At 27.2% G+C, this 13,934-nt stretch overlaps 1 long non-coding RNA gene across 10 annotated transcripts in view; it reads right to left on the bottom strand.

Annotated features, from left to right (window-relative positions):
- Window positions 1-13,934, bottom strand: part of LOC147809980 (uncharacterized) — a 29,053-nt gene that overhangs the window by 1,657 nt on the left and 13,462 nt on the right. For 4 of the 10 annotated variants that reach the window (XR_015433980.1, XR_015433981.1, XR_015433982.1 and 1 more), the window contains exons 3-5: window positions 12,614-13,885; window positions 7,907-7,972; window positions 4,964-5,106 (exon numbers count right to left, since the gene is read on the bottom strand). This is a non-coding gene — a long non-coding RNA (uncharacterized LOC147809980). The remainder of the gene's footprint in view (window positions 1-4,963; window positions 5,107-7,906; window positions 7,973-12,613; window positions 13,886-13,934) is intronic. The other 6 variants (XR_015433991.1, XR_015433988.1, XR_015433987.1 and 3 more) reach the window with 3 other exon arrangements.

The raw sequence follows: 13,934 nt of genomic DNA, 5'->3' as shown, positions 1-13,934 counted from the left end.
CACTTTCATAGTAGGTACATTAAAAAAATTTTAATTTCTCATTTGGTCCATAAATTTTCTTAAATAATATGATGTGATTTATTAAAACAATCTAAAATTAATAATTTCTAAAGTCAAACACATTCCATTCTAATAACAAGATCATTCTAAATTAAAATAATCATTTACTTCTACTTTAAAAACATTTTTATTAATAGTCTGGTTAATGCTATAAAATATTTAAAGAGTTCAAGTAATATTTAAGATGTTTACAGACATAAATAATTAAATGCAATCAAAACTCTGAGCAAATACAAATTTTAAAAAAAAAACTTGCAGTTAACTCCCCTCCGACAATTCATAGTTGTAAAAATGTAAATGAATTTTTTTATTGGCAGGGAAAGAATATAACACATTTGGCTGACTGAGAAGCACATGCTTTATTAATGGATAACCCTTCAACTTCAATAGAGAGCCAATACTACAGCTGCATGGTATAAACTAGTACTGATCAAATTACAATCAGAGGGATATGAGACAGTGGAATCAAAGAAATAAGTTTTGGTTGCATATGGGAATAAAAGTGCTTAAGCAATATGAGCTAATGATCACTGAATAAATCCATCATATGATCATATTATAGCATATTATAGAGAATAATCTTCCTACAAACTCTTTTTTATCAATACAAAACCTGGAGCACTTTAAACGAGTGTTATCTTTTAAATTTATCCCTGTTGAGAATAGATGTAAGAATGGATGACACACTGATGATATATATATATATATATATATATATATATATATATATATATATATATATATATATATATATATATATATATATATATATATATATATATATATATATATTTATATATATATATATAAGTATGTGAGTGTAAGGTCACCTAAAAAGTTTTTGTGCAGTTCTTAGAGGCGGCGCTAGAGTATATTTTATTTCAGTGATGTGGATACTTTTTGTTTGCTGTTGTGCTGCCAGTACTTGAAAGATAAAGTGTGTTTTGCCTCTACAATAGGGGTGCACAACCTTTTTCAGTGAAGGGCCACATGCACAGCAGATTGACCAATGAAGGGCCGCATGCCAAAGTGTTTAGACCGACATATTGAAAGCAATTGTTGGTGGTGATTGTTATATAAACATCATTGTTTTTATAACACTAAATTCTTTTTGTCGCTTAACCTTGTAATCTCTTTGCAGAAAATACAAGACTTTAAAACGTTTAAAATTAGAAAATGCAAAACTAATTACTTAAGAAAGAAAACAGAATTCGAAAATCAGAATCAATTTATCAGAAAAAATTTAGATAAATTGAAATAATTTAAAAACTATGGAAAAATTGAAATTTTTTTATCACATTACAAAATACAAAAGTTCATTTAAACATAGATTTTAACGTTAAATTTTTTCTTCATCGAATTAAATTTCAAATAAATAAATATTCTAGTTATTAATATAAATTCAAGTTAAATACTTTGATTTAAAGAAAGTTTATAGGGTTAAAAATGATTAAAACAAAACCCCTTAAGTGGAAAATAAGATTTAGCATTTATTAGGGAATATACTTTAACTTTCAGACATTTTTATTTTAAATTATAAGAGGCTGAGAGAGGGAAGAAAAAGAAAGAAAGAAAACACATTAAATTTTAAGGAACTATATTCCTTAATAATAAAAAACTATTAAGATACTTGTTTACAACTTTTTATGACGAATATATTTTTAACATGACACTTACTATTTACAATCAATTAACAATCAATAAAATTTACATTACTTTACGAAACTTATCTTGATTAAATTTTTTATACAGTTAAAATTTAATGATATACAAAACGTTTCCCAGCATATAATCATAAATTATATAAAATTCTCCAAGAAGGTAGAAAATGGTTTAAAAAATTTCTTAATGGTTATACTGTAATTTGCAAAATTTTTGAATATTGTGAAAATTTTATCAACTTGATCATGTGATATTTTTTGAGCCATTAAAGGAAAATGTAATGATTGTATTTAAAGACTACTCTGTAATTTTGAACAGGCCAAATTCATTCTGGAAAACAGTCTTTCGACAAAAGCTGTTGTTGTGGGTAGTATTAAACTTAGAGCAAATAACATCATCAGTTTTGGAATTTGTCCTAGATGGTGTTCTTCCTTTCTGGGTTTTTAAATCGCGGAAATACAAATAGCGATGTGTTATTTTTTAATTGCTTGAATACGAATTGCTATGCGTTATTTTTTAATTGCTTGAATACGAATTGCCATGTGTGATTTTTAAATTGCGTAAATAAAAAACTCGATGCTTGTTTTTCAAATAGCGTGAATACGAATCTTGTGGCTTTTAAATTGCGAAAGGACTACTCACAACACTTGATTTTTAAAATGCATGAATATGAATCGCGATATATGATTTTTAAAACGCGTGCATATGAATTGCGAGAAAAGTAGCAACCGATGATATTTTAAACGCCAGAACACGAATCGCGATATGTGATTTTAAATCCCGTAAATACGAAATGCGATGGATTATTTTTAAATCTCGTTAATGTTAATACGAAATGCGATGGGCAATTTTCAGATAGCGTAAATACAAATTACGATGTATGACTTTTAAATTACAAGTGACAACAAAAAGAATAGGTTCGATGTGTGTTGTTAAACTTGCGCGTGCTCATGGGACTAAAGAATTATGCCGTGTTTTGAATTATTTTTTTTGCAAAACGGACCGCGTTTAATATAAACACATCTCGTTTTTTTTTTCCTGGGAAGGTGTTGATTTGGCTAAGATACATAATTACTTTTTAAGTTACGAAAAAAAATTAAAACTGAATCGAATTTCACGAGTTGTAATATTGTGTGAAAATATCAGGTATATTCTAAATCACAAATAAAAATGCAGCAATAACGAGAAAGAAGAAAAAACACGCTCGAAAAACCTCTTAAAAAATGCGTGTTAATATCGGTACAACGCAAATGATAAAATCGGCACAAACAGAGCACGTAAAAAATTATTATTGCAATGCGCGATTCAAAACTCGCTTGCTGTCAAACCATAGTATTAAAAATATCATAATCTTTTTAAATCACGGGGAAAACGTACTAAAACAATAGCCAAAATACTTTTATATTTCAGATGAAATTGGAGTAAATAAAGTCCATCAAAATTTTATGTAATTTAAATGCGGGATTTGAAATTAAAATGTCGCAATAGCGTATAAAAAATATCGGTACTTTCAAAACCTTGTAGAAATGTGTAGCAATAATTTTTAGAATAACGATTAAAAAATAATTTGATTTGCGATAAAATCGTTACAATTAAGCCGTGTCAAAAAATGGTTATCTAAATAAGCAATTCTTTACTCGCGATTCGTAATAATATCGTGCAAAAATATCGAAGTTTTAAAAACCGGGCGGAAATGTGCAGCAATAACTGTTGAAGAAAGGTTCTAAAGTCATTTAGATTTTCCATGAAGTTTGCACAAATAAAGCGTTTCATAACTTTCAAAAATCGCTATTTCAGAAACTACTTGAAAATGGGTAGCAATAACTACCGAAAAGTCATTGGAATCGGCACATACGAAAGGCGTCAAAAGTGGTAATTAAAATTCGTAAATCGTAATAATGATGTATTAAAAATATTGGGATTTTTAAAACTATGCTGCAATCCGTAGCGTTAATCATCGAAAATCTACATTGATTGAGATTGGGTAAGTCAAAAACTTAAAAGTGTAAATTTAAATTACCGAATTATTTTTATTATCTTTCAAAAACAAATATTTAAATTTTTTTTTTTTCATTTTGTTCTGATTGCGGCCGCGGGCCGCACATCGAGGGTTGGCGGGCCGCATTTGGCCCGCGGGCCGCAGGTTGAGCACCCCTACTCTACAAGATTGAAAATTAATGTTCAAAAAATGGACAATAAAAAGGTAAATTTACAACATGCAATGTTCTATGAATTTCAGAAATGTGTGAATGATAACACTACACACGAGAACAATTTGGCTGTTTATTTAAGCAGTGATTCTACATTACAAACTGTGCAAAATGGTTTGATAAATTTTGGCAGGGTGCTTTTATACTAGAAGTTAAATCAAGATTGGGACAACCACTGGACAGAAAAGATTTATGCTAGTAATGTGAGTGCTATAGAGGAAGAAAACTAAAAAAGTTCCCTGCAACTGAGTATATTGTAAGAATATTAACATTCATAACTCAATCATCATCCTACATAAAATAAGTTTTAATCACGTAATAGCATGATATAAAAAATAGAATAAAACAACATTCAGCACTTAAGAACAGTGAAAAAAAGAGGGTGAAGATCGAGAACCTGGTTGCAAAAGCTGGGCAACTCTTTAAATTTTAGGCACATTGATAAGACTAACTAAATAATTCATTTTAACCAACTACAGCCTGGTGAAATGATTTTGTTAAATAAATATAGAGAACAATCTTCTGTTAAATAAATATCTCCATTAACGACAATACTTATGCATAAATGGAAAATTGTATGGCAGAATAACAGAGATTATTTTCTCAAACAATAAAATTAAATTGTTTGAATTTCATTGCATTAGGCCAAGAGGCAGAAAAAAGAAGGATGATTTAAAAACATTAAAGATCTCCTACTGGAAGACCAAGGTCAGGGACAGAGCTGTCTAGCGAAATATTGTGCAGCAGGCTAAGATCCACCCTGGGCTGTAGTGTCAATAAAGAAGAAGAAATTACGTTAATTCGAAAGTTATTACTAGATCCAGAACAAACGTAAGCGATAACCATTCATTTTTGGAGAATGCATGTTAAGCCACCTTTCTTAGTTACATACCTATTTTACAAGCCAATTAAGGGAAGCATAAAAACATGAAAAGGCAAATTTTTTCAACTTAGAATGTTAATGAACCCTTTAATTAAAAAAGTGTATCATAAATCTTTTTTAGTGTTTGAATCGGTACTTAAAGACTGACCTTAAATTCATTAAAATGATGATATTCTCTATCAAACCAAGATTGAAAAGTATGCAGAGCTTCAAGATGGGAAGATAATGAATCCTTGTGTAAGACCTTGGTTTTCCGGTCTAGATTCTGAGCGATCAGGGGAAGATTTTGATCTAAATAAGAAAAATAAATATATATAAGTCAATAATAAACAAAAGTATTTTTGTCTTTGAAAAACATGTTCTGAAATTAGTTTTTTTTCTTTTTGCTTTTTTTTCAAATCTTAACATAAAAAGAAGCCGGAGCATTTTGCTTTTATAACAATTTGGTTAAACAAGAATGGATTTTCAACTTGATGACCTCATAAAAATGTCCGTTTCAAAGTATAACTGTCAATTTTAACTTAGAAAGGTAATGAAAGGTTTTATAAATAGTGTTTACATTTTTATTTAAAAAAAAGTATTGGTTAAAAGAAAAATCAATTTTAAGTAAGATAAGAATTTCAGATAAGATAACTCTTAAAAAATTTTAGAAATTTTAAATTTTTTTAAAAATTTTTATAAATTCCTAGATAAACAAATGCAGCTTGCTTTATTTTCCTCTTTAATTGTTAAATATCTAAAAAAAAAAAGTTTAATTAAAAACGCTTCACAAATTTTATTTAAGGAAAATACTGCATTATAAAATTCTACTTAGAGTATCGATTAAAATTGAGTACAGAGAGTAGTATTAGTCCTTTATTCAATTAAAATTTCAGACTACAGCTGAAATCTGAAGAATAGAGAAATAAGAAAAAGTATGATAATAGAGAGATAAATAAAACTAAAAGTTTCTATGATTTCCTTTAAGAATAAACCTTGTCTAATATATACGTATATAGTAACAATTAGTGCTACAGGGAGATTTATTTTACACTAATGATAGTAATCCATTAATAAAAGATAATATATGTTATTTAGTCAAATAAATTTATTCCAGTTATTTTCTAAGGTCTTTTTGATCTTCTTTTTTATAGAATGGGCATTTCTTTCAAATCTTTCTTTTAATAATTTATGAGAACAAGCTGAAGTTTTAACCTTCTGCTCAATATTTTCTATTGCACAATTATCTTTTTGAACCTATTCCATTGAATAAAATTTAGTTTAGGATTCCTATGGGACAAGCCTTAAAAGTAATTCTGCTTTAACTATGCATAAGTGCTGGTCCTTAATTAATATGCTATTGCTGTTTCATTTAAATTGCATTTAAGAAAAAGCTATGTGCAGTGCATACAAAATAAATGAAATACCCTGAATATCTTATCTAATGATCATATTTTCATCACTAGAACCAAATCCTAATAGTTCGAGGAGATGATCTCAATAATGCTAATTAGTTAGTGCAGATGACAATTTAGGTTATGAAACCAGACACTAATACAAAAATGTACCTCCTGTGAATAAAAACACTCTTTTTTTCAATTGATTTGGATTCTGATCAGAATATTCACACAATCTAGAAAATATGGTCCCAATAGTTTTGGCATGCAAACAGTCCAAAGTTTGGGGCTTGGTCCAAGTCAGGAGAGCGGTCCAATGTTAATTCTGCTTTTTGCGCATTTCGCCATATCTCGAGAATTTTTTTAAGCGATTTGAAAGATTTTTGCACACACTAATAAATTTGTTTATCCAAAGATAACTTCAGGCAAAAAATAATTTTTAATATTTTTTTTTTGTCTTCTTTCATTATTTTATTTAATAAGAGTCGACAAATTTTGAAGTGTAAGGTACATAAGATACAGAAATTTAAGATAAACATTGTAAGATATACATTGTAAGTTATACAAATTTTTACATCATTTAAAAAAATGTAATTCATGATAAAATACCAAATTTGAATGAAATTGGTCAAATATTCCTCAAATAAAAGACTTCTTTAAAATTCTATTTCTCAGGAACTATTTAACTAATTTTGTTCAAAGTTTGTATGTTTCTATATACAGTCTCTAAAGAGATAAAGATTTTATACCGTACAATTCAAAATATTTTCAACTATTATTAAATAAAATAATAAAAAACAATTAATAAGGGATAAAAAAAAATTTTTGCAAGAAGTCACCACTGGATAAGCCAATTCCATAATTGTGTGCAAAAATTTTTCCATTCACTTAAGAAATTCTCAAAACGTTCCAAACTAAGCAAAAAGTAAAATTATCATTAAAGGGTCCAAAATTTTGACCGCTTTCCTGAGCATTATTCTCAGATTACAACCACCCCCAATATTTTGAAGGAAAGGTAAAAATTTGCCAAAAAACGGTAAGTTTATTCAGAGAAAGTATGTTTTGTGTCTAGTTTCATAACTAAAAAATCATCTACATTAATTAATTGACATATTTGAAGTCACTTCCTTGAACCATTATTGGAGCAAGACTGTCACATACACAAGCAAGAATCAAATGCTCTCATTTCCAGTCCGACACATGCACCATCTCCCGACCTTTCCATATTTGTGACAGTGCTTTGGAATGTTTTAAAAAGTATAATTTTAGGAAAAGAATAGCATTGCATCTCCATAGGATTTGAAATACAAATAGATTTGAGCTTGTTTCATTGGGAAAGGATTGAGTTTTAGTATGCGAAAATTCAATCATTACATTAAAGTAATACAGGATATTTCGCTTATTATTTTGCATTAGTTCTGAGCACAAATAAGCCCACTGTATTTGATAAATAATTTCCAGAAAGCAATAAATACTTTTCAAAACAATATTTTCATTTTCTTTATTATTGAAATCGATAAAAAGTCAGCATTTCCAGAGCAATTCAACATATTTATTCTCAAGACAAAAATAATTTTTATATTGTCTTAAGCAACATTTTACATCATGTCAATAAATATAATTATTACGTCAAAATTTTTGAAAGTTAATCAAATAGTAATTAAATAAGAAATTAAAAATGTATTATTTTAAATTAAAATGTTTATTTATATTACCTAAATTTTTCAAAAAGAAAGCTGGACTTGCTCTTCCTCATCGCCACTCTCTTTTGTGTCAGATACCTGTAACATTTTATTTTGGTAATCAATCAGATATCAAAATTTTAAAACTAACATTCTGAAAGTATTTTTGTAAAGTTTTCACCAGAAAATTTTAAATTATTTTCATTTCATGGGTTTAATCAAGGCAAATAACACTGCAGATAACAATATGCAGTGGTTCATAGATAACAGTGCCTGAAAAAAATTAATATTGTAACACTCCAAAAGTAAGAAATATCTGAAAATATCTTTTTTTTTCTTCTTAAATTGTAATTAGAAGTTTTTACAATTCTTTTTCATCAATTAATAGCACTTTTAAATGCAATAAACATGTTTTAATTTCAAGTTTTTAATTTTTGTGACCAATGACATGAATGTGGTCAAAACTGTGAACAGACCACCTTTACTTCCCAGTCAAGCTGGGTGGGGTTTAAGACATCACTGGGGATTGAGCCCCAGTTCTTCATAATGACAGTTCAGCGAGACTTAACACTTAATATTTTTAAAATTTATATATTAATGAATCAGCATTTATTTTTAGCTGAAATTTAGTTACTATAAAATAATAAAACTGAACAAATTGAATACCTTAAAAATTTGAGGAGTTCTTAAAAATAAAGATTTGATCTACTTATGGGGATGAGGATGTGTAAATAACAGAACCATTCCATAACTTTGGACTGTTGTATGCTGATCAACTTATGGTAAGCATTTTTTTTCCTTGACAGCAGCTGAACTTAAAAGCTAAAAGCAATTTTAAAAAAATAATTTTTTTTAATTGTTCAGATATTGAATGTTAATTTAAGATAAAGCATTAACATTTATGATTATACTTTTTTTTTAACTTGTCCAAAGGACCACTTTTAGGAGACCGGGACCTGCATATATTAAGGGGGCTTGTTTGAATAATTTTTTAAAAAAATAGCTTTGAATAGTTCTTAAAAAGTGTTTCACTACAATAATAACTACAAATATATTGTTTTACAATATCTTTGCTTGGTTTTTATAAATGAATAACTTTAAAACATTTACAAAATTTTAGTATTCTTTAAAAAACAAAATGTATTTTTTTTTAAAAATGGCATCAAAATTTTAATTAAGATCCTTCCTTTTAACTCCCTGAATAAAATTGAATTCCACCAAACATAAAATTGTACCTTTAATTTCAATTGTATGGAGAAACAATTAATGTAATAAATTGTTTCTTCAAATTTTGAAATCATTTTTCAAATATAGTGTGCGTGAATAATTTTATATCATTTTGAAAAGAAAAAAAAACTATTTTCCTAGTTTTTCTATTTCAAAATTTTAAAAATAAATAAAAGAAAGAAATAAGCTTTTTCTGATAAGAAAAATATAATTTGAACTCTCAGTAGTACACTACATCATAATGAAATTTTCTGTCCCAATACTAATTCCTAAATCAATATTATTTTAGAATTTAGATGTCAAAAAGTCTACCATTTTTAATTCATCATTGATAAATAAAATTATAAAATTGAAGTTTTTAGGCATAAAGTTGAAATTTAAAATAAAATTTGTATATAGATGACTGTTCCATAATTTTGTATTCACTCTTCGAAAAGTTACTTATTTAAAAATGTTTAAGAGAACTTCATCATTCATATTTTAATATATATTTTATAATAATTTTTAACACATTTACGAACATACTCTAAAATCTTTTTTACAAAAGGAAGTACTAGTTTAAATATATAAAACTAAAAAATTTTTTAAAATACTAATCAACCTTGATGATTAAAACTACTCAAAAAGAAAACAAAACACAGATTTCACAAACTTTTACAAAATTTCACAAACTTTTTAGTTTACCTTAAAGTAGTATTTTGCAAAAGGAAGTGTTGATTTAAATTTCAAAGTTCAGTAATTTTCTAAATAAACATCAGAAAGGGAAATTTCAAAAGTAATGGTACTACCAAGAATTTAAATATTTCTCGGTTAAAAAAAAAAAAAAAACTTTTGAAAATTTTGCAAAAATTATAAGAAATAAATTTTTTTTTCTTTCAAAATAAGATTTAAATACAAATAAATAATTAATTATAAAAATGCTAAATATTTTTAAGCCATTGCTTTACACAACAGTTCTAATCCATACTAAAAAAGAATGAAAAATAGATGTAAAATTTACAAAAAACGTCAAGTACAAGAATTACTCGACTTAATTCTAAATTATATTTTTTTTTTCAAGTCTGGAAATCATTTTCTTCCTATGTTTAATCTTAGTTATAAAATATCATGCAACAAGTCAGGTATGAAATATAAGCATTTTTTTAGGTAAATTTTATTTTATTTCACACATAATTTTCCTAAATAATTAGTAAGATACAAAAAAAAATCAGATTTATAGCTTTCAGGTGCCAATTGTTAAAGTTTTATTATTTTAACGAAAAGAATATTTTCTCTTTTCTGCTACAATCAAGAAAATTTTCTGTTGAATACTTTTTTTTATAAAAAAATTATACTTTTTAAATAAAGTCACAGCAATTTCAGCCTTTGGCAGTTCTATAATTTAAATGAATCTTAAAATCTCCCCCGAAAATTCCACGTCGGCTTCAAATTTTTTTCTATAACTCAAAATCTTTAAATATATATATTAAATAATGTGAACCAACTTTCGCATTCTGAACTTAAAATTTCATCTTAAGTCCTTTTTTCTTTGCCTAACTACAATTTTTTAGATTACAACATTACTAAAACAATGTCAGTTTGAAATTTCAAGAACAGAAAAATAACAATATTTGTAAGGAAAATTACCTGATTATTTTTATTTTGAATTGCAATTTTATTATCTATTTTTAACACCAAAAAAGATTATTTTTCATTGAAGTGTTCGATATTATTTGTGAGAGTTCATATTTTCAAGACAACTTGTTATGAGGTCTGAAAATTTGCTTGAAGAAAATAAATTTAAATACCTATGGTACAAAAATATTTAAACCATATTTGATTTTTTTAACTGTATTAAGTTCATTGTTCCTAACAAAAAAAATACCTATTTTAAAATGTTAATAAAACCAAAATGAGAATACTTTGTTTTAAATATTTACTGCTATAGTTAAAAACTAATTATCTGGAAATTCCAAGATTGTGTCTATGCTGGACTTCTGAATATGTATAAAGCAGTGCTAATTGATTGTTCATAAAACCAAGGCAGTCAAGTTGAGTGACAAATTAATACATCCATTTACAGCTCACTATCAGATTTGAGGATAACTTTAAAACTATATAGACCTAAATTTAAATGAAAATTAGCTCAATCCATATTTTGCTTTTACCAAAAATTATTTAAATTTTTTTTTTCTCACAGATTTGTTTTGAATGCTTTAGTACCACTAATAAAAGCAAACTAACTCACTTTTCAGCAAGTGGGTTTGCACTGTCATTGGAATGGAAAAAATTATTTAAATGATACGAAAAATATATTTTATTATTTTATAATTAAAAAAATAAAGATAGGTTCCAAATAAAAAAAAATACATGCAATTCTCAAGAATGAGGTTATGCATGTTGATTACTTCCCAGCTTACTACACTCCCCCCTCTTTTTTACGATTTCTGCATATTAAAAATAACAACAGCTTAGAAATTTTTATAATATTACTATATTAGGTACTATATTATTTTACAATAATACTGCACTAAGTCATAATCCATTTTCAAGAATTTAGTTCCTCCCTTCTATGTCTTCTAGACTAATATCGTCTTGAAATACTTAGTAGATGTATACATTATTTCCCATAATTTAATTTTTTTTTTTTACCTTAAAAGGAAATATTTGTCCCCTTTCTTCATTTCCTTACAAACATACAACTTTTAGGAATTAAAGTTTCAATACTTTTATTTTAAAGAGCAACTGCTTTCATTATTTGCATCATAGAGCAAATTAATAAGAAATAACCATTATGATACATCTAAAAAATATTATGTAAAACTTTTTTTTGACCTCACTGAGATTAAAAAATAAACATTTTCAAAAAAGCTTGTCTCCTCTGTCTCATAGGATTACCATGTATGCAGTTTAAAGTAAAAGGTCGAAATTGATACTAAAAATAAATTTAAAAATGATATTTAAATATTAAAAAAATGGGATTTTTTTCAAAAAAGTGACTTAATATGTTTATAAAACGTAAAAAGTAATGTAATAAGTAACATAATATGTTAAGCAAATGTTGATCACATGAAAAACTTAGACAATTCAAAGTCTCTATGTCTTAGGATTGTATAATTTTCACTGTTTGAGTTGTTAGTGCTTACAAAACCAGATTTCTTGCAACAGTATGTAAGAATATTTAAGTAACCCTTTTAAAATTAATAACCCAACAATAGAACATTTTTTTTGAAATCATGGTTGAAAAATTTTCTAGAATGCTTTTAAAAAATTTTTTTTATTGGTTACAAAAAGGTTATAATATCAGTAAAAATTTTACCTCTGCTTTTATTAAGTTATATCTTTTTTCCTATTTTATTTTTTTGAGAAAAAGAGTAGCAAATAATTTTTTAAAAAATTATTTGTGGTTAAAATTAGTACTCTCACATTATTTATTTTAATATTTACCTGAAAAACCTATATATATGGATAATGATTAGTATAGAAGCTACTTAAAAATCACAGTATAGAAAATGAACATGATTTTCAACACACCAAAAACATAAATCCATTTGTTTAAAAGAGAAATGTTAAGAATATAACCAAAAGTTAAATCAATCCAGTGATGAAGTCATTCAGATACACAAGAAAGCATTTCTATACTTTGCCACAAAATCTTCTGGACTATCACACCACCATGGAATACCAAGGTCATTAAAGTCTGAATAGAATTTAAGAAAATCAGAGAATCGGAAAAAAATTCTGGTATACATTCATCTATATACTTGAAACTTGTAATGCTCACACTCACTGAAACCATTTCAACAGTACGAATTCAAGGGGAACTATCCACTTCTTTTGAAATTCATAATGGAGTTAGACAGGGAGATGCATTAGCATGTCTTCTGTTCAACATAGCCTTAGAAAAAGTTATTAGAGATGCTGGCATAAATACTACAGGTACTATATTTAATAAATCAGTGCAGATTTTGTCATATGCCGATGATGTAGATATCATCGCAAGATCTAGGACAGCACTGAGTGAAAATTTTTTGGCACTGGAAAAATCAGCTAGAAAAATTAACTTAAGAGTGAATGTAGAGAAAACAAAATATATGTATTGTGGTACAAAGGAAACCATCCCTAAATTGTTTAAAATAGATTCTTTTAAATTTGAATCTGTAAAAAATTTTACTTATCTAGGATCAGAAATAAATTATCAAAATGACATCAATCCTGAAATTAGAAAAAGAATATTCGCAGCCAATCGCTGTTTCTATGGTTTAAGATCATTATTGAAATCTCACTTAATAAAAAGAAAGACTAAGATCTTACTTTATAAGGTATTAATCAAGTCAGTTTTGACTTATGCTTCAGAGACATGGACTTTAACAAAAAGGGAAGAAAAGTTATTAGCAACCTTCGAAAGGAAGGTCCTACGAACCATCTTTGGCCCTATACTCGATAACGATAACTGGAGGAAAAGATATAATTTTGAAATATATAGGATCTTTGATGGCGATGATACCATTAAATCTATTAAATTAAGTAGAATGAGATGGGCCGGGCATGTAGTGAGAATGAGCCCAGAACGAACAGCATTGAGAGTCTCTAATGCAACCCCCTCCAATAAAAGGCCAAGAGGAAGGCCCAAAAAGAGATGGAAGGACTGTGTAGATGAGGATTTTGCCATCCTAAAAGTAAAGAACTGGAAAACAATTGCTGGGAGAAGGACAGAATGGGAAAAGCTTCTGAGGAAGGCTCAGGCTCACAAAGGGCTGTCGTGCCAATGCTGATGATGATGATACATTCATCTGGTGTCCATTCCTGTGAAAGATTTAAAAGTTTGAATAAGAAACTTTATTGCAGTGGAAAG

Source organism: Parasteatoda tepidariorum, chromosome 5 (assembly GCF_982258835.1).
Source record: "Parasteatoda tepidariorum strain Cologne lab strain chromosome 5, Ptep-v5.0, whole genome shotgun sequence".
NCBI classification, from domain to species: domain Eukaryota; kingdom Metazoa; phylum Arthropoda; class Arachnida; order Araneae; family Theridiidae; genus Parasteatoda; species Parasteatoda tepidariorum.
This window is presented reverse-complemented; position numbering and strand designations above follow the sequence as displayed.